A 25,216-nucleotide genomic window follows, 5' to 3' on the forward strand; every position below is an offset into this window, starting at 1 on the left:
GCTTGATTTGTAAAGATGGTTCGTTTATGTCAATTTTGAGCGGGAGGAGGCCACACAAGAGCCGGCCAAACCAAACCGGTAGGAAATATGGTCCAAAGTAGTTAAATGATTGAGAAAGAGCATTTATTGTCAATCTAACCTTGCCATCCAAACACCTCTTTGGTTAGAGTTAGTTCAGGGCTAGTTCAGGGTTAGAATCTAACTCTAACCTCTAACTGAGTTAGAGTTCTCCTCGTCTCGGTTCATCGCCATCATACCTTCCACATTCCTATATTTTCAGTATCTTGTGAATTAAAGAGGCCCTTAGACAGGTTTAGGCCCGATCATTTTTTATAAACGTGTTATGTCCAAAATTTAATGAACGTGCTCCGGTTTCTACAAAAATAATCCGGTTTCATCTAGTAATTCATTTATGTATTTATTCTTCTACGGGGGGTTTGCATGTAATTCATGAGGTCTGAAATGTAAAGTACCCTGGCATGGTTGCATATGCTCCGAGTCATGCATGTACTACGGCCCAGATGCTCTATGTTGCATATGTCGGCGAAAGGGAGCATGTGGAAATAGCCTAGGAGTACATATAGGAGGATAAGTGCATGAAAAAAATATGTACTATGAAGCATAGCTGCGGTTCGAAAAGGAGACCTAAAGTGATGACAGGTATAGGTCGCATGCACCCAACTTGTGGTACTAGACGTACGACTACTTTTTCCCTCAAAAAAATATGTATGCGTTCTCAGTACTCCTATTCTATCAACACGAGTCCCATCTGACAACAACGTCCGTGCTACAGCTAGCTCTTCTCCCTCGTTTCTCTCTTCTAATTCTAAACCCAGCCAATGCGCGGTGGGCGGGGTGGGGATTTGCTGATGGTCGGTTTGCTCAACTGCGGCTGTCGGTGTCAAAACCGGTAGATCTCGGGTAGGGGGTCCCGAACTGTGCATCTAAGGATCGAAGGTAACAGGAGACAGGGACACGGTGTTTACCCAGGTTCGGGCCCTCCTGATGGAGGTAATACCCTATGTCCTGCTTGATTGACTTTGATGAGTATAGGGGTTACAAGGGTTGATCTACCACGATATCGTAATGGCTAAACCCTGGATGTCTAGCCTGTATGGTTACGACTGCCCCTACGTACTAAACCCTCCGGTTTATATAGACACCAGAGGGGCTAGGGTTGTACAAAGTTGGTTTACAGAGAAAGGAATCTTCATGTCTGAACGCCAAGCTTGCTATCCACGCAAAGGAGAGTCCCATCTGGACACGGTGGGAAAGTCTTCTATCTTGTATCTTCGCATCCCATTAGTCCGGCCCAGGTTACCCAGCTCGGACACCCGAGGACCCCCTAAACCAGGACTCCCTCAGTAGCCCCTGAACAAGGCTTCAATAATGATGTGTTCGGCACGCAGATTGTCTTCGACATTACAAGGCGGGTTCCTCCTCCCAATACTTTAAAGCAGTTGATCAACAAGAACTATGTCCGGATCTGTTTAACAGTTTAACCCTCCTTCCATAAAAGCATAATATTTAAAATAAGATATATCCACCGATAGCTTTTTCTAGCGAAACGTCATGCTTAGCTCTACTATCATTTCGAACCATTTTGGGCCTCCCGCCTCATGTTTCAACACGCAACTCCTATTGACACGTCTTGCAAAGTAGAGATCGTGTCCTCTTATTGCAGGATTCTCATCAATATGAGTTTTGGTAATCCCCCATGCTTGATATTCGCAGTCCATATAAGTGGATAGAATCCAACTGTTCCATCCCATGCCTCATTCTCTCTCTCTGCCTCCCATCCTTGAGCTCCAGCGCCCAAGTTCCAAGCTTTCCCCCCCTCCGCAACTCCTCCGACCATGGCCGGCTCTCAAGAGCGGGGCAACCCAACTATTGACCAAAGACATGATTCAGAACCGATGCATATAGAGCCGAGCTCGGGACGCCCAATTGTGCTATGAAACTGCTCGAACTTTTTGTTTGGCAGCATATGTGTTGCCATATAAAGCCCTTGGCAATTTGTGTCGAGGTGTGTGCGTGAGGCAACTAAGAAGAAGGAATAAAGTCTATAAGTAAAGATGATACCGAAGAAGAATTTGGTTTACTAGAACCTGGTTGATACGTCAAAATGTAATCTTACAGAGGGTACCATAATCACCAAGGTCATTTTACATGCCAGGGGTTTAAAGCTAAGGAAAAAGCTTTATACAGGTTCTTGAGTGAAGTTGTGGTCCACAAAATCCTTTGCACCTTCCTGCCGCACGTCTACACCGCTTTTGTCTGAGTAAGAAAAGATTCCTTGAGAGGAATGGTTTTCAACTATTCATACGCAACCAGGCTCAGAGAGAGTCCTTATGAGTCCATAGGAAGATCAGGTTTTAATGCACCTGTGGTAAAAGATAAAAAATAATTAAAGAAAAGGCGAAGGCCGTATAGGGCCAAGCCGTACTATAGTCCTGTTCGTATGGTGCCTCCGCTAATGCCCAAGGTACTTTGAGTGCGTAATTATGCACGCGCAGTACGACTTTCGCGGATATACATGGCGATCGACGGAGGCAAAGCTGCTAATCCTGCTCTGGAATTGCCGAGCTATTAGTATGCGAAATTGGCTGGCCTTGTGTAATAGAGTCCAGCGGCTGAATAGCTGATGAGGTGTGTGGCTTGACAGGGCCGTTTTGTACTTCGGCCGCAATGGCCGCGGTATGCTCCTCAGTACGGAGGGAGCGTTTCGTGTTTCCGTTGATTGTAATGACGCCACGTGGACTGGGCATCTTAAGCCTTAGATAGGCGTAGTGCGGGACCGCGTTGAAGCGGGCGAAAGCGGTTCATTCGAGTAGTGCGTGATAGCCACTGTGGAACGGGACGATGTCGAAGGTCAAGTCTTCGCTTCGGAAGTTGTTCGGCAACCTGAAGACGACTTCCAGCGTGATTGAGCCCATGTAATGGGCCTCTACACCAGGTATTACTCCTTTAAAGGTAGTTTTAGTGGGCTTGATTCTTGACGGATTGATGCACATTTTGCGGACAGTGTCTTGATAAAGTAGATTGAGACTATTGCCGCTGTCCATGAGGACTCGCGTTAGATGGAGTCCATCGATGATTGGATCGAGGACCAGAGCTGCCGAACCTCCATGACGGGTACTGGTTGGGTGGACCTTTCGATCGAATGTGATCGGGCAAGCCGACCATGGGTTGAATTTTGGGGCGACCGACTCAATGGCGTAGACGTCCCGTAGTGCGCGCTTGCGCTCCCTCTTACGGATATGTGTGACATATATCATATTCACTGTTTTTACCTCGAGGGGAAATTGCTTCTGTCCCCCTGTATTCGGTTGAAGAGGTTCTTGGTCATCGTCGTCACTGGGCGACCCTTTCCCCTTGTGTTCGGCGTTGAGTTTGCCGGCCTGCTTAAAGACCCAACAATTTCCGTTGGTGTGATTAGCGGGCTTATCGGGGGTGCCATGAATCTGGCAAGGCCAATCAAGTATTTTGTCTAAACTGGATGGGCCATCTCTATTTTCCTTGAATGGCTTCTTCCGTTGACCGGGTTTGGAGCCACTGAATCCAGTGTTGACCGACGTGTCTTGGGTTCCTTCGTTATTGTTTCGACGCTTGTGCTTGCTGCGCCGTGTCTTGCCATTGCTGTCCCTGGTTTCGGAGGTACCAGGGTCGCTGGTGCTATTGCTTCTACGAGCAACCCAGCTATGCTCTCCCGTGCAAAAGCGGGTCATAAGTGCGGTAAGGGCTGCCATGGACTTCGGCTTTTCTTGTCCAAGGTGTCGGGCGAGCCACTCATCTCGGATGCTATGTTTGAAGGTCGTGAGGGCTTCGGCATCTGGAAAATCGACAATCTGGTTCTTTTTGATTAAGAACCTGGTCCAGAGTTGCCGGGCTGATTCTCCGGGTTGCTGGATTATGTGACTAAGATCATCGGCGTCTGGGGCCAAACATAGGTACCTTGGAAGTTGTCTCTGAATGCGTCCTCCAAGTCTTCCCAGCTACCAATAGAGTTTTCTGGTAGGCTATTCAGCCAGTGCCGTGCTAGCCCCTTGAGTTTTAGGGGGAGGTACTTGATGGCGTGTAGATCATCACCGCGTGTCATGTGAATGTGGAGAAGAAAATCTTCAATCCATATTGCAAGATCTGTTGTGCCATAGTATGATTCGATGTTGACGGGTTTAAACCCTTCTGGGAACTGGTGCTCCATTACCTTATCGGTGAAGCATAGGGGGTGTGCGGCGCCTCTGTATCGGGGACATCACGATGCAGTTCAGATGAAGTCCGTATGCGGTTTTCGGCCCTGGTGGGGTTGTGTTTGTCACGCCAGGCCTGATGGCCGTCGTCTCATGCTTGGGCATGCCCCCTTGATCCGTAGATTGACCTGGTCAGGCCGGCTCTATTGTCCAGGTCCTGACGTTGGTCATAAGTGTATCCCCGAGCTGTTGTTTCTCTGCTTTTATGGTGAGGTGGTGTGGGCTGGTGTTCGGCTTGAGTTGCTGTTCTGTCCCGGTCACGTGGTGGTCGGTCAGGTCCGTCAGCCGCGTTACGCACGGGTTGTATGGGCTCCAGTGCCTTATCATCGAATTGGGGTAGCAGTTTATGCTTCGGGTAACTCTTTGTTGGGCGTTCGAGGCCGTATTCTTCAGCTGCCAAGACATTGGTCCATCTGTCGTTGAGCAAATCTTGGTCAGCTTGAAGCTGCTGCCTCTTTTTCTTTAGGCTTCTTGCAGTCGCTATTAGGTGGCACTTAAAGTGCTCTTGTTCGAGGGGTTCCTCTGGCATGATGAAATATTCGTCGTCGAGGCTCATGTCGTCCTTGGAGAGTGGTAGATAGTTGCTATCCTTCGAGTCTTCATTCCCTGCTTGATCGTCAGGGTCAATTTGCCCGTCCTTTCGATCATCCTGTTCGGATGTTGGTTCGATGGGTCTTCTTGGTCTTCGGCGTTTTCTGGAGTGTCATCGTCTCTGGTGTCAGTATTGCTGTCTTTTCCGCGATGCGATTTAGAGTGGCGCCGCTGGCGACGACGCTTTGGTGGTATCTCAGGAGTTTCGTCCTCGACTGGATCCTTTTCATCATCGCCGTCGCCTGCTTTAGGTGTGCCCACCATGTACACGTCGTATGAGGAAGTGGCCATCCAGCGCCCAGTGAACGGCGGGTTTTGGACCTGCTCCTCTCTAGCATCGTCGTCCATACCGTCGATGTCTTCGGAGGCGTAGTCGAGTATGTCGGTTAGATCATCGACAGTGGCTATGAAGTGGGTGGTGGGTGGGAAGTAAAATTCCCTATTTTCAGCCCCTAGTCTGGGTTGGGCGTAATTCAGAAGTGGTTTCTCTGTGAGAGCGAGGGATCGCATTAAGTCCAAAGCCTCGTTCAAGAGTGAGGTTTGGACGGGGATAGAAGTTCCCGTGCCGAGCTTGCATGACACAAACTTCGAGGATTCAGAGCCAGTGTCCAGAGAAGAGTTTAGTCTTGAGATGACCATCGGTGACACTATTCGCTCCGGTTCTCCAGTGTTGAGCTCTATGGCCGTAGAGGGTCCGGTGGGCTCTAGACTCCCATCTTCGGACCTGGTGACGCGCTCCGGATCTATGGCCGGAGCGGCGGTTGGGCCGTGAATCCTTGGAAGATCAAGTCTCCTCGGATATCAGTGGCATAGTTCAGATTTCCAAAACTGATCCGGTGACCAAGGGTGTAGTTTTCGATCTGCTCTAGGTGGCCAACCGAGTTGGCGCGAAGTGCGAAGCCGCTGAATACGAAGATCTAGATGGGGAGAAAAATCTCCTTCCCAGTAGCATTGTTGTAGATGATCGATGGAGCCATCGAGCCTTTCGATGACGGCACAATGAGACTCTTAATGAAAGTACCAATGTCGGTGTCAACATCGGCAGATCTCGGGTAGGGGGTCCCGAACTGTGTGTCTAAGGATCGAAGGTAACAGGAGACAGGGACATGGTGTTTACCCAGGTTCGGGCCCTCCTGATGTAGGTAATACCCTATGTCCTGCTTGATTGACTTTGATGAGTATAGGGGTTACAAGAGTTGATCTACCACGAGATCATAACGGCTAAACCCTAGATGTCTAGCCTGTATGATTATGACTGCCCCTACGGACTAAACCCTCTGGTTTATATAGATACTTGAGGGGCTAGGGTTGTACAAAGTCGGTTTACAGAGAAATGAATCTTCATTTCTATCCACGCAAAGGAGAGTCCCATCCGGACACAGGGGAAAGTCTTCTATCTTGTATCTTCACAGCCCATTAGTCCGGCCCAGGTTACATAGCCCGGACGCTCGAGGACCCCCTAAACTAGGGCTCCCTCAGCGGCCCCACCTCATAGTGAAAACGTTATGGCTGGAATAAAAATGCCATATACTACTAATAAAACATGAAGGCCATGAGGGGATGCAATGATGGTTACAGGAGGCAATAAGAAAGATGCATCCATCGATGACATGCACCTCCTCAACTTAGGGCGCCGGCCCATTGAATGGTGGCTAAGTAGTTGTGGCTTTCGTGGCCAGGTCAACATGCTTCTGAATAATGGCGTGCAAAGATTCCAGCCACTGGAAGAAGGCCAATGTCTTTCAGTCCTCGCTGGCCTTGTAGTGGCCTATGTAGACGGTTTCCTCGTACACGTGGATGTGTAGGTACACGGTTTCTTGCATGGTGAGGCACTGCACGGCGAGCGCGGCCTCGAGGTGACATTCATCATCGCGACCTTCGGCACCTACAGGGCCACCAGGGCTTGAAAGAGTTCGTCACCATGGAGGCCGATGAGGGTGGCAGGCAATGAGGAGCCTGGGCGCGTGGGATGGAGCAGTACGGGAAGGTCGCCTGCGTGCTTCTTGGCGATGGTAAACTTGCGGATGGAGTAGACCATCATGCCATCCATGCGAGAGGCGAAGCCGGCATCAATGAGGGGTACGACGCCGGCAGTCGCCAGCACCATCTGGAGACGCTGTGCGGTGTGGGGCCGCAGGCTGGCATCTTGGATGATCTGGCACAGTCGACTGCCGCTCGCGTCCATCACCTCCATAGGTGCTTGTGGCTTCTGGTCACTTAGTCTTGGATTGGAGAGAGCAGTGTTGCGCAGAGACTAGGAGTAGATGGATTGGAGTGGTGGGGCGCCTTTATATGAGAGTCAAACTCTGTTGCATTCACATTGTGCTGGCTCTATTCCGCTTCTCCAATTAATTCCCTGTGCATGCTAATTGAGGACGCATCATTGACCGTTCAACGTCTCGGGAACCGCTACCCTCTCCCTCCTTGGCATTCAAGCCGTATCAATGTAAATGCGGGTCAATAAGAGACTAGTTACTACATTGTGCACCGCGACCATGTGGGGGTGCGACGCAAACGGAACATGCATGTTGTACCTGTTCCACTTTCTTGTTTTGAACTTGTGACTTGTATTAACGCTCAGTTTTGAATATATAAGTTGGGTTGTCGTGCCAATATATACAACACTCCCTCCATGTAGGTTGGTTCGCTGAAGTCAAAATTAGAAACAAAACACGATGATGACGGACCAGTCTCCCTCCGTCCTGGTTTATTGCTCCCCGTCGTAATCTGTGCCAAATTTTTACCATAAATTTGACTAACAAAAGGTTCATGCATGTCACCAAAATTATATCATTGAAAACTATGTTCAAATACAATCAAATGACATGCACTAACATTTTGTAAGTTAAATCTTTGGTCAAAATTTAGCACAAATTACAAAAGGGACTAATAAACCAGGACCTAGGTAGTACACCAGGTTGAAGACAGTGATACTACATATAATTAACGCCAAATAAGAGCAAGGGATCACACATGTCATTTATGACTGGAATAAAAATGCCATACACTAATAGAACATTAAGGCCACAAGGCGATGCAGTGCTGGTTACAGGATGCATGAAGAAAGATGCATCCATCGACGACATTCACCTACTCAACTCAGGGCACCGGCCCACCGAATGGCGGCTAAGTAGCAGTGGCTTTCCTGGCCAGGTCGACGTGCTTCAGAACAATGGCGTCCTAAGATTCCAGCTACTGGAAGAAGGCCAACGACTTTCTGTCCTCGCTGGCCTTATAGTGGCCTATGTAGACGATTTCCTCATAGACGTGGATGTGCAGATCGACGGTTTCTTGGATGGCGAGGCGATGCGTGGCGAGTGCAGACTCGAGGTGCACATTCTTCGTTGCGACCTCCGGTAGCTGCAGGGCCACCAGTGCTTCAAAGAGTTCATCACCTTGAAGGCCGATGAGGGTGGCGGGCAACGAGGAGCCTGGGAGCGCGGGCTGGAGCAGTACGACAAGGTCGTCCACGCACTTCTTGATGGCGGTGAACCAGCGGATGGAGTCGACCATCATATGGCACATGCGAGAGGCGAAGCCGGTGTTGACAAGGGCTATGACGCTGGCGGTCGCCAGCAGAGTCTAGAAACACTGTGAAATGTGGGGCCACAGGTCGGCGTCTTGGACGACCTGGCACAGCTGACTGCCGCACGCGTCCATTGACGCCATGGGTGCTTGTGGCTTTTGGTCACTTGGTCTTGGTCTTGGATTGGAGTGGGCAGTGTTGCGCAGAGACTAGGAGTAGATGGATTGGAGTGGTGGGGCGCCTTTATATGAGAGTCCAAATTGTGTTGCATTCACATCGTGTTGGCTTCATTCTGCTTCTCCAATTACTTACTCCTACCTTTGCATGCTAATTGAATGCGGAGGCATCATTGACCGTTCAATGTTTCGGGAACCTCTACCCTCCGCGTCGTTGGCATTCAAGCCGTATCAACATAAATGCGTGTCAAAAAGACACTAGTCAATAGTAATATACTCAAGATTGTACACCGCGACCAAGGCAGAGAGGAAAATGAGAGAACTACGTATTTATTTACGGTGTAGATTCACTCATTTTGCTCCATATGTATGTACTCATATATATAATATATATTATATATCTTTTCTTTTCCTAATAATAAAGCACGGATTGACTTTGTCGGGTTCATCGTCACAATACGCTTCTTCCCATGATTTTATGCTTTTAATTTAAAACATATTCGAGGTGGTACTAAATTTTGTCTATATTCTTTCTTGGTCGCTTAGCTGGGCTGCGATCCAATTGGGCCTTGGCCCGTCTCTCTATTCTGCATGTCCGCTCACCCTCGTCACACTTTTGCGTCGCCCCAATCCGTATAGAATCAACCGGGAAAAGAAAAAAGCCCATGTCGTCCGTCTCCCACACATGAAGCATAGCAGTTGATTTTCTCTATAAAATCTAATAATAGTCCCACCTCGCTGCTTTGCACCCAATCCCATCAATTTTTATACTCAGCGGCCTTGTTGCATTAGAAGACAACAAATGGAGCAAACGAATAAGGAGGTTTACAAATCCACACAACAAGTGGAGCAAACGAATAAGGAGGTTTACAAATCCACACGCAACATCGGATTCTTCCAAGAAGAAATCGGATTAACACAATGGGCAGAGTCCAGGACGATGATTTACAACTGGCAATCAGCCTAAATATCTTCGGGCAACGGCGGCATGCTCCTGCTCTCATGGTAAGAATAAAAGAACTAGGAGAAGGAGGTGATGAGGTTCATGTGAAGGCCAAGAGAGGTAGGGAATATGCGGCGGCGGCTTCAGGCAATGCGGGGCGCAGTAATGGAAGAACGGGGTGAGGAGGAGGGCCGGCAGCGAGCTTGAGGAGGCGCTGGTGGAGGTTCCTGCAGGGTAGCACTACAAAAAAATACACTTCCGTGATGATACGTGTTTGTCACAGTAGGTCGCATTTTTTGTCATGCATGTACATCGATGACGATTTTATGACAGAATCAAGATAGTCATACCTGTGCTGTCGTAGAAGTGTTCCATGACATTACCAAAATTATCATCACGGAAGTGTCCACTTCCATGACGATAAATCACGCGTCACAGAAGTGCTTTCATCAAGGGTGAACGACACGTGGCATCCACCGTAACGGAACACCGTTAAGCTATCGGGTCGGATTTTGGATCCGATAACCCGTTAACAGCCCTGGCCAATGGGAAATTTTCACGTGTAAAATTTTGATTGGCCGAAGGGAACACCTGTCAGCTCGTCAGTGGGCCAGATGTCGCCCGTCCATTGGAGGAGACATGCCTATGATACGTCGACATGTGGCTGGGCCCAACAGAGGCCCATATAGGTTAAAAAGGCCGGCCCAGTCAAAGGCCTGTAGAACTTAATCAGGTACTAGTGGGCCAGCCCAATAACGGCCCGCTTAATAAAGGCCCATTTACGGCCCGAAGCCAGATCTAGCCCGTTAATTGTTTGCCCAATATTTGGGCCCATTTACGGCCCGAAGCCAGATCTGGCCCGTTAATTGTTCGCCCAATATTTGGGCCCATTTACGGCCTGAAGCCAGATCTGGCCCGTTAATTGTTCGCCGAATATTTGGGCCCAACTACAGCCCAGTGACTTTCGGCCTGTTAGAGGCCTGATGTAGACATGGGCCCATTTCAGCCCGGTGTGACTTTCGGCCTGGGAATGGCCCGTGCTGCCCATGGGCCATATATGGTCCGACGGGACATCGGGCCCACTAACGGCCCGTGCTAAAGGTGGCAACGGTTAAGCCCAACGTGACTTTGGGCCTGTTAAAGGCCTGTCGCATAATTCGGCCCATTGATGCCTGTGCTAAGCTTTCAGCCTCTTAAAGGCCCATGATATCAGTGGGCCAACTAAGGCCCGAGATATGTTTCGGCCTGGTAACGGCCCGTGAGCTAACTGGGACCAAAATGGCCCGGTCTACATTTCGTCCTGCTGAAGGCCCGTCAACGACTAGTGAAAATTGAGGCCCAACGTGCATTTTGGCCTGCTAAAGGCCCGTGGTTTCATCTCGGTCATAACAGGCCAGTACAATATTCAGCCTGTTAATGGCCCAACGCTACCTGGGCCAAACTAGGCGCTAGGTTGACAAAAGGCCCAACTAAAATATAGGCCGGTGTAAGTTTGGGCCTGGCGCAATGTGTGAAGGCCCCAATCATTCGGGCCCAAGAAAGACGCAGGCCGGCCCAATTGTGGCCCGTTAAAAACCTGGCCTGTTAGAGTCGAATGTTTCAGTTCGTTCGACTACATCTGATTTTTTTTTCAGATAGCGAATGATGGTAGTAACTAGTAGGAATTAAGAACAAACCTACTCTATACAATAAAGAAATTATGGCATAGTAACTAAGAATAAACCTACACTATACAATAAAGGATTTAAGGTATATTACATCCACTAGGCATCGAAGTTCGCCACCAGTGATCATAAAGCGCAACGAAGAAGCAGATTACAAAAAATGGGCACCATTGCAGCGTAACAAAATAATACTAAATCGAGACCACTTCCAAGACAGTTCAAGAAAGGTTAGCCTTGCGGGGGAACTACTGCGCAAGCTGCTGAGCAAGGCTGTGAGACCGGCCTAGCATGTCAGTCATAGCTTCCAGGTGTAGCTGTTTAGCGATGAGGTTCTCATTGGTGTTCTCCGCAATCTTTCTTAGAGATAGGACTTCAAGTCGAAGTTAAGTTGCAGAATGCCTTTCTGCTAGAACTTGGGACTGAAGAAGTCAAACTGATTCAGACAACGAATTTTGTGAGCTTGTCTGACTGTTAGTCTCAAGTAACTTGAACACTGCATCAAGACAAGACTTTGGGGTTGTCTCGCTATCTTCAAGATGTTTTGCCTTCTTTGCTGCAATATATGTTGGGTTTGTCTCACAGCCTTCAGCAGACTTGTGCATGCCATCAGCCATATCACCCTAAAACAAAGCAGAGAGATGACAGGTTTTGCACGTGTATAAACAAAGATGATAACTGTTATGTCAATTCTATCCAATTTCAAATTAGAAAATAAAGAGTAAGTTCAAAATATCAATAGCATAATTTGGCATTGTTCATAATGCGGGGAGCTTCACCACACTACTGGATTACCATGTCAACATAACAATCATAGATGAAGGGCAAAGAAAATCATTGTATCTATTTTGGATAATGTGCATGGCATGTTGTTCATATCATCAGCCACATCAGTAAGATAAAACAGGAGATGACAAGGTGCAAACGTGGGCTGCTTCACCACACACTGGATTATAGATCCACAAAAACAAGCATACATATAGGGAGTATTAAGTAATGTGCATGGTATGAATAAGGAATTTGGTATTACAAGTAAAACTTAGAACTTATGGTTCTTACGAACATGCATTTTGGTAGAAACAGCAAACTAAACAACAGTAAACAATAGGGAGTACGAGCAAATTAAACAACAGTTGAGGATAAAGGCTTTAGAAGGACTGACTTACATTAACAGTTAACACCGGCTTTATAATGCCCTTCTCCATGTCAAGGGAAGGATAACTCAAGAATTTCAGCATAGAATCTTCTTCATAAGCATTGCCTGTACTCTACATTTTGTAGAGAGTAATTATAGATATGATAATACTGGAAGGGATAGAGGATAATGAAGATAAGATGCAGATTGATGCTACATAATCAACTACCAATCCCTGGAAGTACAAGCGTTACAGGACAAAATGTACTGACAAGAGCAATGGGCTACACTTCTGCACTAACATTGTCTGTGTATTCTACTTGTTGGTAGGATTAAATATAGATCTAATCTTTTTTAGTAAATGGTGGGCGAGGGAGATAAGATGCAGAATGCTACAAAATGAACCAATCCCTCTCCCCATAATACAAGAGTGTTTTGAACACTGGTGTACTGTACAAAACGTTCTTATATTATGGGACGGAGGGAGTAGCTGTTAATGTAAGTACAATGATAGACCACGTTCAGTCCTTACAGGAGGACTTCGGAGCTAAACCTATTCAAAAGCATTGGGTTGATTCTAAATTTATGTAAGAGTCCATACGGATCTTATAATGTCCACCAAATGGACGATTACGAGGCTAACATGTGAAGTGATGCTACATAATCAAACAGCTATGAAAGTAAGTATGGTCATACAGGGCAAGAGGTACTCACAAGAGCAATGCAGTGTGCAGTATAGTTGTGAGATTCTGTGGTCCCTTGAGAACGAATGTTCTTCTGCTAACAGTTTTCGTACAAGTGAGACATTAAGGAAAATGCAGAAATGTAGTTCAAATTGTGATGTGATATCATAGATAGTACCTTACGCTGCAGCCGAGACCAATGTGTAACAAGATTATTCCAGTCACCGTCGGATAAATGTAGCACCGGAGACTTTACAGAAATTTTGTTCAGAGGCTTGCCATCGAAGTGCGCTTGCCTCAGGTAGGAACGATACTTCATCAACAAGTGCTTGAAAAGCGCAACCAACCCTTCCTCGTCATCACAATCCAGTTTGCTCCTCACCTATTTAAAAGAATGAAATCTTGTGTTTTCTGTCAGCAGAAACATATGCAGTAATGACCATGAATAACATTAGTACATTACTTACGCGTAAGTTGCGGAGGAAGACTGGAAATTGTTCTGTGTCTGCGGTATAATCTTTCCATGCTGGAAAGATGCGCACAAAGTTCCTAACAACAACATAAGCTTCGTCTTCTAAACTGGGAAGAAATGGAACAGGGGTCCTATTTGCTGCAATTGGGGCTCTCTCTGGTTCAAAAAGGGATTTGGCAACTGGATTTGGTGTACTCTTTGCTGGAATGGGGTTTTTGCGTCATACAACTGGTGCTATGTCATCTAGCATAATCATACTGTTTGCTGCAGTTGGGGTCTGCTGAGTTGGGGCATCAGAAATGACCAGTGTAGTAGGGCTAGAGTCTGCTAGAGTTGGGGTATTTTGTGGGTCAGGTGATATTGCAACTACACCTAATGGGATATTTGATTTATCAGGTGCCACTACCTTTTCCAAATACTTTGCTTGTGCTCCTCCACGATCAGCAATCGCCCTCTTCCTTTTGAATGTCTGATACACAAGAACAACATTTGAATGGATAAATATGGTATGATGACAGATGGAATATGTACTGAAAATGGATAGGCAGGGTGTATTCACATACACGATGTGTAAACTAAGCTAATGGCAGTTCAACAAAGTAGAAGCAATGCAAAGCATCAGTTGCAAGATATGTGCGAGCAATGTAACCTTGGAAAGTTAGAGCAAGTACCTTGATGGGTGAATAAGATAGGGCATCTTCCTATGACTCCTCCACTAGGGAGCTACATTGACTTAGGTCTCCCTCTAGTTCAGAATCACTATTAGGATCATATTCTGAGCATGAATCTGTAGGTGGAGAGCATTTGCATTGCATTGCATCCAGACTTGATTTCAGTCCCTTAATGCCAAGTTTGACAACCATGGCATTGTTCTGCTTTATTCTTTTCATGCGTGCAAGCTCATAATCATTATGATGTTGTTCAGAATCTGAGATTCATGAAAACATAAAAAGTAGTCAGATTATCTATGGAATGCATTGCGGATTCAACTCGAAGAGTGTCTCCCTATAAACCCCTGCATATGCAAAGTTCACCTCCCCAACCGTGCTGACCAGACCACACACAGAAATACAAACCCCTTATGTCACTATAACAGGAAGGCACCCATTTCAAAACTAAAGTAGGAACATTAGAATCATATGAAATTCATATTTGAACAAATAAACTAAGCAATTATGAGTGACGTAATGTTTAGCTTCAAGGGTGGAGTGTTGGTAGTGCGACACAAAGCAAGTAGGCAGATTGTATTCCATGGAAAAGATTGAAACCTATGTAAAAGCTAGAAATGACACTTTCTTTCTATACAATGCAGTGTTCGTTACCCACACATTATGGAAGAGATCACATAGAGAAATACTATTCACTCATGTCTACGGTTCCAGTATTTAGAAATAGGGTGGTCCACCCTAAAAGAACATTGACAACAAATATGACAATGCAAGCATAGATGTAGTGAATCAATCATTTACTTGTGAGCTTACTAGGACAAGTATGCAGAATTGTAACTGCAGTAAGAGATCGTCCAAAATCTGAATGAAGAAGTTTGTCTAGCACTTATTGTTTGCAACTAATAGACGTGAATAATTGGATATTATATCGAATGAGTAAGAAAGACAAGTAAAATTGTCAACAAACCTGGCTTGCAGTAGTAATCTGGGTCAATGCCACTATGACCAACAATCCAAAATGATGAGTTTGTGTTCCAAGGGCCGGAATTTTGAAAACCCTATGAACTTTAGAGGTACTAAAGATTACCGAAATACATCTGAACCATTAAGTGTAGGTAGCACTGAGCACACAACAAACCCTAATGACAGTCCTGCCTAATGAGTAATGAATCAATTAGAAAATGGGTGATGAGGAGTGGCTGCTGAGTGTTGAGGACGTATCTCAGGATAAATCGGGTTGGCTTGGTGGATGCTGCACGCCTGAGCCCTGAACGGACTGGGAAGGTAGGCACGGCGGCGCGCCCGGGCAGCGGTGACGCTGTTGGGCAAGCGGCTCCTAGCCTCCTGTTAGTCCGACGTCTCCTCCTAGAGTCATGCCGTCCGGGGACGGCAAGTCGCCGGCGAGGCAGGCGGCTGGGGGCGAGTAGAGATTGGAAGCGCGCAGCAGAACAGAGGGAAATCGGGGCCTGGGACGACCCAAAATCCCAGGGTGGGCCGGCCCACCGTGGGCACCCTGTAGAGATACACACCCGAGCGGCGAACATGCATTTTCAAAACTAATTTAGGAAGATTTAGCTGACTAATTAAACAACTCTGTTTTAATAATATCAGATTTGTATTTGAACAACTAAGCTTGTTTAGCTTGATGGGTGGAGCAGTGTTATTATGACACGAAGCACGTATTCTGATCGTATAGTGATCATAAAAGGGGGAAACTCTAAGCATATTTTTTTAGCAAAAGAGGGTTTCCCCTCCGATTTCTATTAAAGAAACCACCATGGAACCAACATGATCAATTAAACCCTAAGCATGATCAATTAAATCGTATTATGGCTATGCCATGGCAGATTTGAAGCTGCAAACCGGAGAAATGATATTTAGCATCCATTGTTTGCTTCGAACTAAGAACTAAATTCTAGGATCTTAAAAGAAAGTAGAGTAACCAAGTTAAGATCTATATTCTGGTTGAGATCAAAAAGTTTAGAGATATGAAGTACCACCTCTCTTGCGGCGCCTTGTAGGCATTGGGGGTGCGATGGCTATCGGTGGCGTTGAAGCAGATCTGCGACGGTAGGCGGGTGCATCGGGGGATAAGTCCCATTGCGGTGGAAGAGAAGGTCGTGTGTGCAGCCCCGGCAAAGAGGACGACGGTGCCGATGAAGCGAGAGGATGTGATGCAAGGCTATTGGTCCATCGCCGTGGATGAGAAACGTCCATCTCTAGTAGTGGACGACGCGGTCTTGGTAGGCGCTCCAGCATGGTGGAGGATGGTGGCGATGGATGTGGTGGAGGACGGCGGCGATGGATGGGGTGGCGGACGGAGGCTGGTGTGGGGATGGGGTGTTCTAGCGCAGACGGTGTATGAATGGGAAAATGGAGGGAGAGGTACGGGGAACCATGTTTTTGGGACGCGCCTGTCTGAAATATGGGAAAGTTACGAATTTAGCCCCGGTTTAAAATTTGGACGTCTCGTCGGTTGGGGATAGGGCGGTAATCTCGCATCTCGCCAATATTTGCCCAGAGCGATTTCGGGCGAGGAGAGGGTGGTTGGCGCCCATGGTTGACGCTCACGGTGTATGAACGGGGCTGACAGGTAGGGCGGTTGTGTCACGTCTGAGTGAAGTTACAAACCTGCCCCTATTGAAAATATTTGCCTACATCGATTTCGGCCGAGTTGAGTTTGTTTTGCCGCCCACCGTGTATGAATGGGGAATGGAGGGAGAAACAGAGGTCTTTCGGACGAGCTTGAATCAAATGAGTTTGGCCGCCCATGTTTGATGCCCACCGTGTCGGAATGGGCTTAGAGGCGGTCGTGTCACGTCTAATTGAAGTTACTAACCTACCCCTATTTAGAGCAGTGGAAATCGGGCCGATGGATTGTCCGTGTAATGGGTAGACAGTAATTTCCATCCCCCAAACACTTGGCTTCAGGCAGCCGATGTGGGAGTGGACATTTTGCTGCTTCTTTCGAATTTTGGGACAATAAGCATCCACGTTTACCCTGGCAACTAAATTCGAATCCATTTTGTATTCCTATATGAATCTTTATAAATCATTCTATGTGTTTTTATATATCTTCAAAAGGATGACAAAGATGTATTCCACTGTCATATATGAATATGGTTTACAAATGCCGATACTCAAATTCAGAAACTAGAATCCAGTTTAAGGTGAATTCGAATATTTGGAACACTTCATGTCCAACTCAAATGTCACACGCAGCATAATGTGTACTCCCATTTAGATATGTACACAAGCGATGTATCAAGATTCAAATACCGAGTCAATCAACCAAGAATGTACAGAACTAACGGACATATAAACACTTATAGAGTATATGGATCAATAATATCAACTAACATACATAAGCCAGGCCGCTGTACTTTTTTTTGGCTACAAGAGCATCCTTTTTTTAGCCAGCATCTTGGCCCTTTCTGATGCGTGCCACTTATGGTCCATCTATACTACTACTATTGCTGAATGCACATTCAGCTCGATTGGCATATTTATAGGTCTGACACAGCAATCCAAATGAAATGTCTCCGAGTCTTATCAATTAATACAGACTTGTGCTCAAATAAAATTACAAACCCAAAAAAACAATTATTACATGATCTCTAAAACAAATGGTTTGAATGATTACATGAACAGACAACACAAAGGTTATTCAACTATGGAAAGAACATTTCACCTATGATTTACCAAGTAGGAATTTAATTTCCTTTTTTCGTTCAGGACCTTAACAATCTAGTCAGTCTCAGCTTGCTTCGTTTTGAAATCCACCAAATATTTAATGGTTGTCTTGAGTACTGCTTGTGATTCTGCTGTTTGCTTCCTCAACATGTCAACTTCATCTCTAAGTGCATAAGCAGAATCTCTTTCTACCACTAGTTTAGCCTCTAGAGCATCAGCAGTTGGCAATTCATAATGCACGATTGGGCCGGTGCCACTGTTTTGGGATGATGCAACGTCCATGGGGACCTCACTCTTTGATCTTGGGCTAACCTGTTTTGCCATTAAAGTTCCGATTGGATTTAGAAAAGTTGAAGTTAGCAAAACATCTCAACTGGGAGTTATAACAACAAACCAGTTAAACAAACAAGGAATTAAAGAGTTTCAATTGGATGCTGAAAAGTAGTTATTAACATCATTGTAACCCGTTGTTGCAGCAGCAAAGCAGTCAAACAAACAAGTAGATATTTAAGTTAAGGCAAACATGTAATTCTTAACAGTAAATATCAAACACATAGATAGGCGCAGTCTACAATATGATTAACAGGCTGTGCCATTATGTAATCAGTAGCAAACTAAATTAAGACAGGCGACGTAATTGAACAATTTTGCAATAAGTGGCTAACTAAAATTCTGAGAAGCAGGTAACTGAACTTACGCTAGCTCTTTGTGCAGGCACACTACAACTTCTTTTTCGCTTACAAGGTTGTACAAAGGAGTCCATGGCATCAATTGCTTGGATACGCAGTCCCAATACTTCTTTCTTCCCACACTGCATGGGTAAGTCGAATGGTTAATCGGGTAAGATGGTGCGTCCTTGATATGTTATATGAGGACATGTAGTCAGACTAGTTGTAGCCAAACACATCACACTGGCTTTTACTGTATATTTCATGCGATTACTTTTGGCATATCGAGATCTAAGCAATCTACAAGAGGATGAAAAGACTGGCATCCTTCACATTATTGGTGAACTCAGTTCATAGAAACAAGCAATTCAACCATTCTGTGGGTAAATCAAAAGCGCCACTGGAATATCTTTCACTATCCAATCATACACGCAAAAAGGGGCGACGCCACCATAGGGGATGGTATGGGCGTCCGTCTCAGGTGGTTGGAAAGTGTGCACCTAGTTTGAGTCGTCCAGGTGGGACCATGCTAGTTTTGTTCGTCCCAATGCATGAGCGGGCAATGTAAAAAATGAAGAAAAATATTTCAATTTGGATGGGCTAATAACATAAGTGCAAGGCAGGCCCTATAGCAGGCGTGCGGCCCAAACGAGCGCCTCCCATATCGATCGACAGCAGGAAAAATCCCAATTCATTCGCTCCAGCCTCCAGTCTGGTTCACTCCTAACCTAGACGCCACTAGACAGATCGACACAGCACTTCCTCGCGCCCTCGTTGGAGGGCGGTCGCTGGGCTTCAAGCGAACGGAAGGACAAGAAGATGAAGATCCAACCATGGGTGTAGCCTGCGTGGGAGGCAGCGGCGGCAACACGTGCATGGCATCAATCTTGCGCGAACAGACAGTCGCAGCTTGCAAGAGTAACATGCGCAATGAGCAGGTACATCACATCCCTGATTATATCTAATTCAACTCTTCAATTTCTGGCTAATAGCTAAACCTGACGGTGTTGCAAAACTGCTTGTATGTAGGGAATCTATGAGAAAATGAAACCAATTTCTACTTATTTTATAACTCCCAATCAACACTGAACTGACTGAATCTGATGTATCTAATCAAATTTCCGATGCAAACATACAAGCTCATGTTGTTCTTGAGCCTGAAGTGTCTAATGAACAGACTGCTAATGAAGGATTTGATGCAAACATTTTACATGCTCCTGGTGATGAACATATAGTGTCTAATGAGGGATCTAATGCAAGCATTTTGCAAGCTCATTGATGGATTTAGTGTCTAATGTTGATCTACTATGTTGAGAGAGACAGAGATTTGCAGGCATTGATGACAAGCAAATTATATTGCATTTACATAGCTTGAGGAAACGTTGAGGCCATCTACCAGAAAGTCCCCGTATCACGGCAACATAGCATAAATACTTTTCTAATCTGTTGTTTGAAACTATTGGCATACTTGTGCAGGATAGATATATTGATATGCAGTTTGCGCACTGGTTATACGTGCAATTACACTTCGATATTTTCAGCCAGAGAATGAATAATTCAAGCAGGTACAGACCATGTTTGTAGTCCTTGTACACCATGTTGCATTTTGTGTTTTTTGGTGCTTGCATCATTTAGTGTTTATAATCTAAACTACTTTGGATCATTAGCTGGTTTTCAAAGTGCATGTAGCTTCACATTTCTCAAGTTATGTTGATTTTCGGAGTGCAAGTGCCTTCGTATTTTTTAAGTTAAATGTTCGCCCCTGGTAACTTGAATTCGTGGATCAGCCACTGCACACAAATCATACACGAATGCCAGTACGAATTAAATGAAATGCAGGGACTTACGCTAGCTCATTGTACACGCTCACTGCAACTCTGCTTGCGCTTGGGATGTTCCATGTACAAGTCCATGTTACCACTTGCTTGGATGTGCAGGCCTTATGCTCCTTGCACCCCCCTCTGCATTTTTGACACGATGAATGGTTGATCAAATAAGAGGAATCGACCTTGATGCTGTACCGGAGGACAGATACTTACAAGGTTATACACGTGTGCAGGATGTGTACCAGATCCTGTAGCGCCGTCATGCTTCGCTAAAAAATGAATTTGCTTGTTTCAGATGATATCTCCAGAAGAAATAAGAGTTAAAGTCAGAGTTGCATAGGCGTGTAAGCTAAGAGAGCAGTGAAAGGATATCCAAACATCGTCAGAACAGTGCACAAGGGAGTGATGTGTGGATACCTAGTTCGGGCCGGCGTTTGGGCATGCTTGCCTAGCTAGAGTGCGGGTCACTTCAGAGCCGTTGACGGTGATGCACTGGCGTTGGCTGGCCGCGCACGGATGCAGATCTTGAGTCGCAGCGGAGCGCTATGATGTGGTGGATGAGACTGTTGGTGAAGCCCCAACGGCCTCTGGAGGCGGAGGTGCGACGATGTGCTCGGTGAAGTAGCCTCGGTGAGCTGGGAGACGGCGTCGGTGAAGCGCACCTGATGCGGTGGAACTCGGTGTCTGTGAGGCACGTCGGTTGCGGCGGCCGACGTTGTCGGTGGACCACCCGGTGCGGTGGACGAGGGTGTAGATGAGGTAGCTCCGGTGCGGTGGTGAAGCACGACCGTCGTCTTCATCGTCATCGTCCGGCACAGAGGTGGGAAACAGTGGGGAAAGAGACGATACGAGGGGCGATTCGAGGGTTGGCGGCGAATTAGGGATTTGAGCAATCTGGGCGCGGAAGGGGACGGTGGAGAAGCGAGATTTTGCAGGGCTGGAATTGGGACCGCCAGATATTTCAATCCGAAACATGGAAGCACGAACTTATATTGTCGTCGTCCTTTTTTTGGGGGGAGGGGGTGGGTGGCTGGGTGCTACGCGTCCGTCCGACACACGCGACCACCCTGACAGGACTATGCTTCGGTGCATTAAGGTACCTGCCTTTGTGTCCATGACATGTGGGCCCAACAGGTGGCTGGCCCACATGTCAGTGACCCAAAGGCAGTTGCCTTTAAGGCACCGAAGCAGCGTCCACCCCGACACGACCCTAGTCTGCTTGGTGTGCCTACATTTGAGAATGCAAACGAATCTTCTTTTATTTGCAAATGAATATGTATGTATTACCATGGCCGTGTTTTCCTTGCAATAATTAGTCATTCGAAACGAGATACTCCATCCTTTCACTTTTGTAAGTCGTTTTAGACAACTTACACTACTAGGAAAAGGCCTACTAATGGTGCACCTAATTTGGCCATTAATGGCGCATTAGTGGTGCGCCATTAGTAGCACGCCATTAGTATATTTTACTAATGGCGCACCACAGGTGCGCCATTAGTATGCCTCCCAGGGGGCCATGTATACCCAGGTGCTTTGGCATACTAATGGCGCACGACAGCATGATGCACCATTAGTAACTTCGGCATACTAATGGCGCACTCTTTAATGATGCGCCATTAGTATCCTTTGGCATACTAATGGCGCACTATGATGTGATGCGCCATTAGTATGAATATTAGTTTTTTTTATTTTTTTATTTTCTGTTTTTTGCACAGGTTACAAAATGTATAATTGGACAAAATATAGATAGCACACATCAACAACAGATTCATCGAGTACAATAGAAGATTAGTCTCTGAATACAATTCATCATTTTAGTCTCCGAATACAAGTCATCATATTAGTCTCCGAATTGAAAAGACCAAACAAAGATAGAACATTATATTACAAGTCTCGAGACCGCGAGTTTGTCTTCACATTACAAGTCGATATCGATCATCTAAACTACCATCACATAGAAGAGAGATGCGGTCATCACGATGAGCATCATCATGATGAAACTCGTCTTCATCCGGTTCCTCCAATGCTCCCTCCCCTCTCCCACTAGATAGCGGGCGTATCTAGATTCGGCCTCGGCCCTAGTGGCGTACCCTTTGTAACTGTTACCGCTGAATCGGTGAACCTGTCTCCGACACTCCTCCCAGTCGTCGTAGACTCTGGGAACCTTACCCTTGTACACGACATACCACGGCATCGCTATGCAGTAGCCAAACGAAACATTAGTACCAATTCACAGACAATACATAAGCAATATATAAGTATGCAACAGAACGACCAGAAGAGAAAAGCAAGACATTAATAGCATCGATTACATCTTAAGTTGAACGACTCTTGAAACCAAAGAGACATACTACAAGTTCATTAAAGTTTAATTACAACATGAGACTCAAGGGACCGGAGCGTGGATGAAGCCGCCGTCTATCGTGGGAGTCATGAAAGAATGGGCGTTGTCAGCCTGCATTTGTAGGATTGTGTCGATGTCACTGTTGGACGGTTGATTTCTGAGGTAGAACTGCCCTGAGGTACGAAGGACATCTTGATGGATGATTTCCGCAAACTCCGACTGGATGCGAAAGAATTCTTGTCTGATGTCCGTGTCCTGGATTGCCGACACGCTCGCGGCCCAATCTTTGAGTCTACTCGGTAGCAGAAGGTGATGATGGTCCCGTACGATCGCCCGCATGTGATGGATGGCGTAGTAGGCACCCTTCTGACCGCCAGGCGGCTGCTTGACGCAGCAGAACGTCGTATTGTGGGAGAACACGTGCTTGCCGTACTTACGAATAGGCCTAGTGAATGTGCCTCCAGATTTGACGTAGCCGGGGAGAACATCATCAAGAACCTTCTTGACATTTGTGTAGTCTACGTTCGACTGACGGTCCGGGTCGAAATACGTGGCCATGGAATATTTGGGGCTTAGGAGGATGAGCGTGCAATGTGTGTCACTGCAGAAAACACGGAATGTTAAAAGAAAAATGATCGAAATCTAAGAATTCATATGTTACGGGGCGGTTGAGGGGAGGACTTACTCGGGAAAGTAAGGCACGAGGAAGTTATCCTTATCTTGGTTTGCCAGAATGACGCCTTCAAGGTAAGAACTCGCGACTTGCCGGTCCCCGGCGCTGCCCAAGATCTTGGCACGCATGTAGAAGGGGTCGACTATCATGATGTCCGGGGTCTTGTCGCGAATGATCCGCATCTCCATACTCAGCGAAAATAGCCGAACGAAGGTGTAGTGCAGCGGATGAAGGTTCAACATAGTGTGGATGTCATCAAACCGCAGGACGATCGTACCCCCGATGGAGTTATCCACAAAGCCCTTGCCCTCTGGCACCTTGGCCGCAAAAACCGGGTATGCCACATCCTTCTCTCCGAGACGCCGCTTCTCCAAAGAAAGAACACTGTCATGCAGACTCCGCATAGCACCGGTTGCAGCATCGAGCATATTTCTCGGTAGAATTGGCCTACCCGCCACATGCACCCTCCTCGAGATATCCTCAGGTGAAGGTGGCCCGTCCTGAGCACGGATCGTACTCGGTGCCGGCTGGCCCGCACCCTTGTTAGTCTTTCTTCTGCGTGCCTTCTTCTTCTCCTGTAATGGGACCGAGTTTTCCTCACAGACCGCCTTCTTGAGTGTGTTGGGGCTGATCATATTTCGCACCTCGCCTATCTGAGGCTCGATGAAGTCGGCAGCTGGAGGCGTTTCCTGAGAGCTGAACTGCAGACGACGCCTGTTGCAACTTGGCTTCTCCGCGATACCAGCTAGATCGCGCACGTCTTTTGTTGGGTTGGGTTCTTGAGAAGGAGGCCCCATGAAGTCGCCACCGTACCCATGATCGGCAAAGTACTGATCGACGTTGGCAAATGTATCGTCGTCGTCGTCGTTCTGATCTTGTGCCATATGCATGTTTGGATCCAGTGGCATAGGGATGTCCGGCACCGTTGCGGCGGTCTTGCCATGGGGCCGACTTGGCGGCGGCACGACTGGCGGTGTTGTCTTTGGGGTGGTGTCCCCCGCCCCCAAACGAATCTGGCTCTTCGGCCAAAGCAGGGGCCAGCTCAGGCAAGCGCTGAGGGTCATCACGTCATCATCGTCGGCACCGACGGGTCGAATCGGAGGTAACAACTCATCGCAGCCTGGCAGCACCCGAACCAGTTGAACCCTAAACAAGTTGGGTGGCATCTGGGTACCGTGGAACAAGGGGTTGCCCGGTTGAACGATTTTGCCCTTGGCGACATCGACCAACTCGTTGTTCACGAAGTGCAGGAGAGTGCACGGAACGTCGGCGGCGCCCTGCGAAAACATGTAGGGCGTTAGGGATGCCCAGTCAAAGGCAAGGAGATGAAGTCCTCGGCCAAGAGAGGCTTAATTAGTTACCGTGATGATGGCGTCGAGCTCGGCTAATGTCGAGGCACCGCCAACGGCAGGCATGCAGTTGACGGAGGGGCCGCTTGCTGCAGAGGTGCCAGCCAGCGTACACCCGGGTGCATTAAGCTCCCGTGCCGCCTCCGCCGGAGACACCAATGGCCCCGCCATTGCGTTCTGCGAGTTGCTGGCCGTGAAGCTAGGAATCGGGGGCGGCCCCTGTTGGCCGCCCGCAATCCATGCACTAATCCCCTGGATCAAGGTAGGCACAATGGCAGTGATCGTCGCTCCGAGTTGTTGTTGCACTTGCTCTTGGACAATCTCCAGAATCCGCGCCACATGTGCCCTGAGTTCTTGAACCTCGCGCGCCTGGCTTTCCGAGCTGGTCTTTTTCTCCTTTCGCCCACCAGTGTTATAGTATGACAACCATTTTGTCGACAAGCCTTTGCCGGCCACACGACCAGCTGACGTCGGCTTACTGAGCTTATCCTTGTTCTTCATTACATTCAACGCCCTATTTAGAGTGGTGTCCCAAGGGTTGCTCTTAGTCGACCCCGC

This window comes from Triticum urartu, chromosome 6A (genome assembly GCF_056163025.1).
Source record: "Triticum urartu cultivar PI428250 chromosome 6A, HENAU_Tu73, whole genome shotgun sequence".
Lineage (NCBI taxonomy): Eukaryota > Viridiplantae > Streptophyta > Magnoliopsida > Poales > Poaceae > Triticum > Triticum urartu.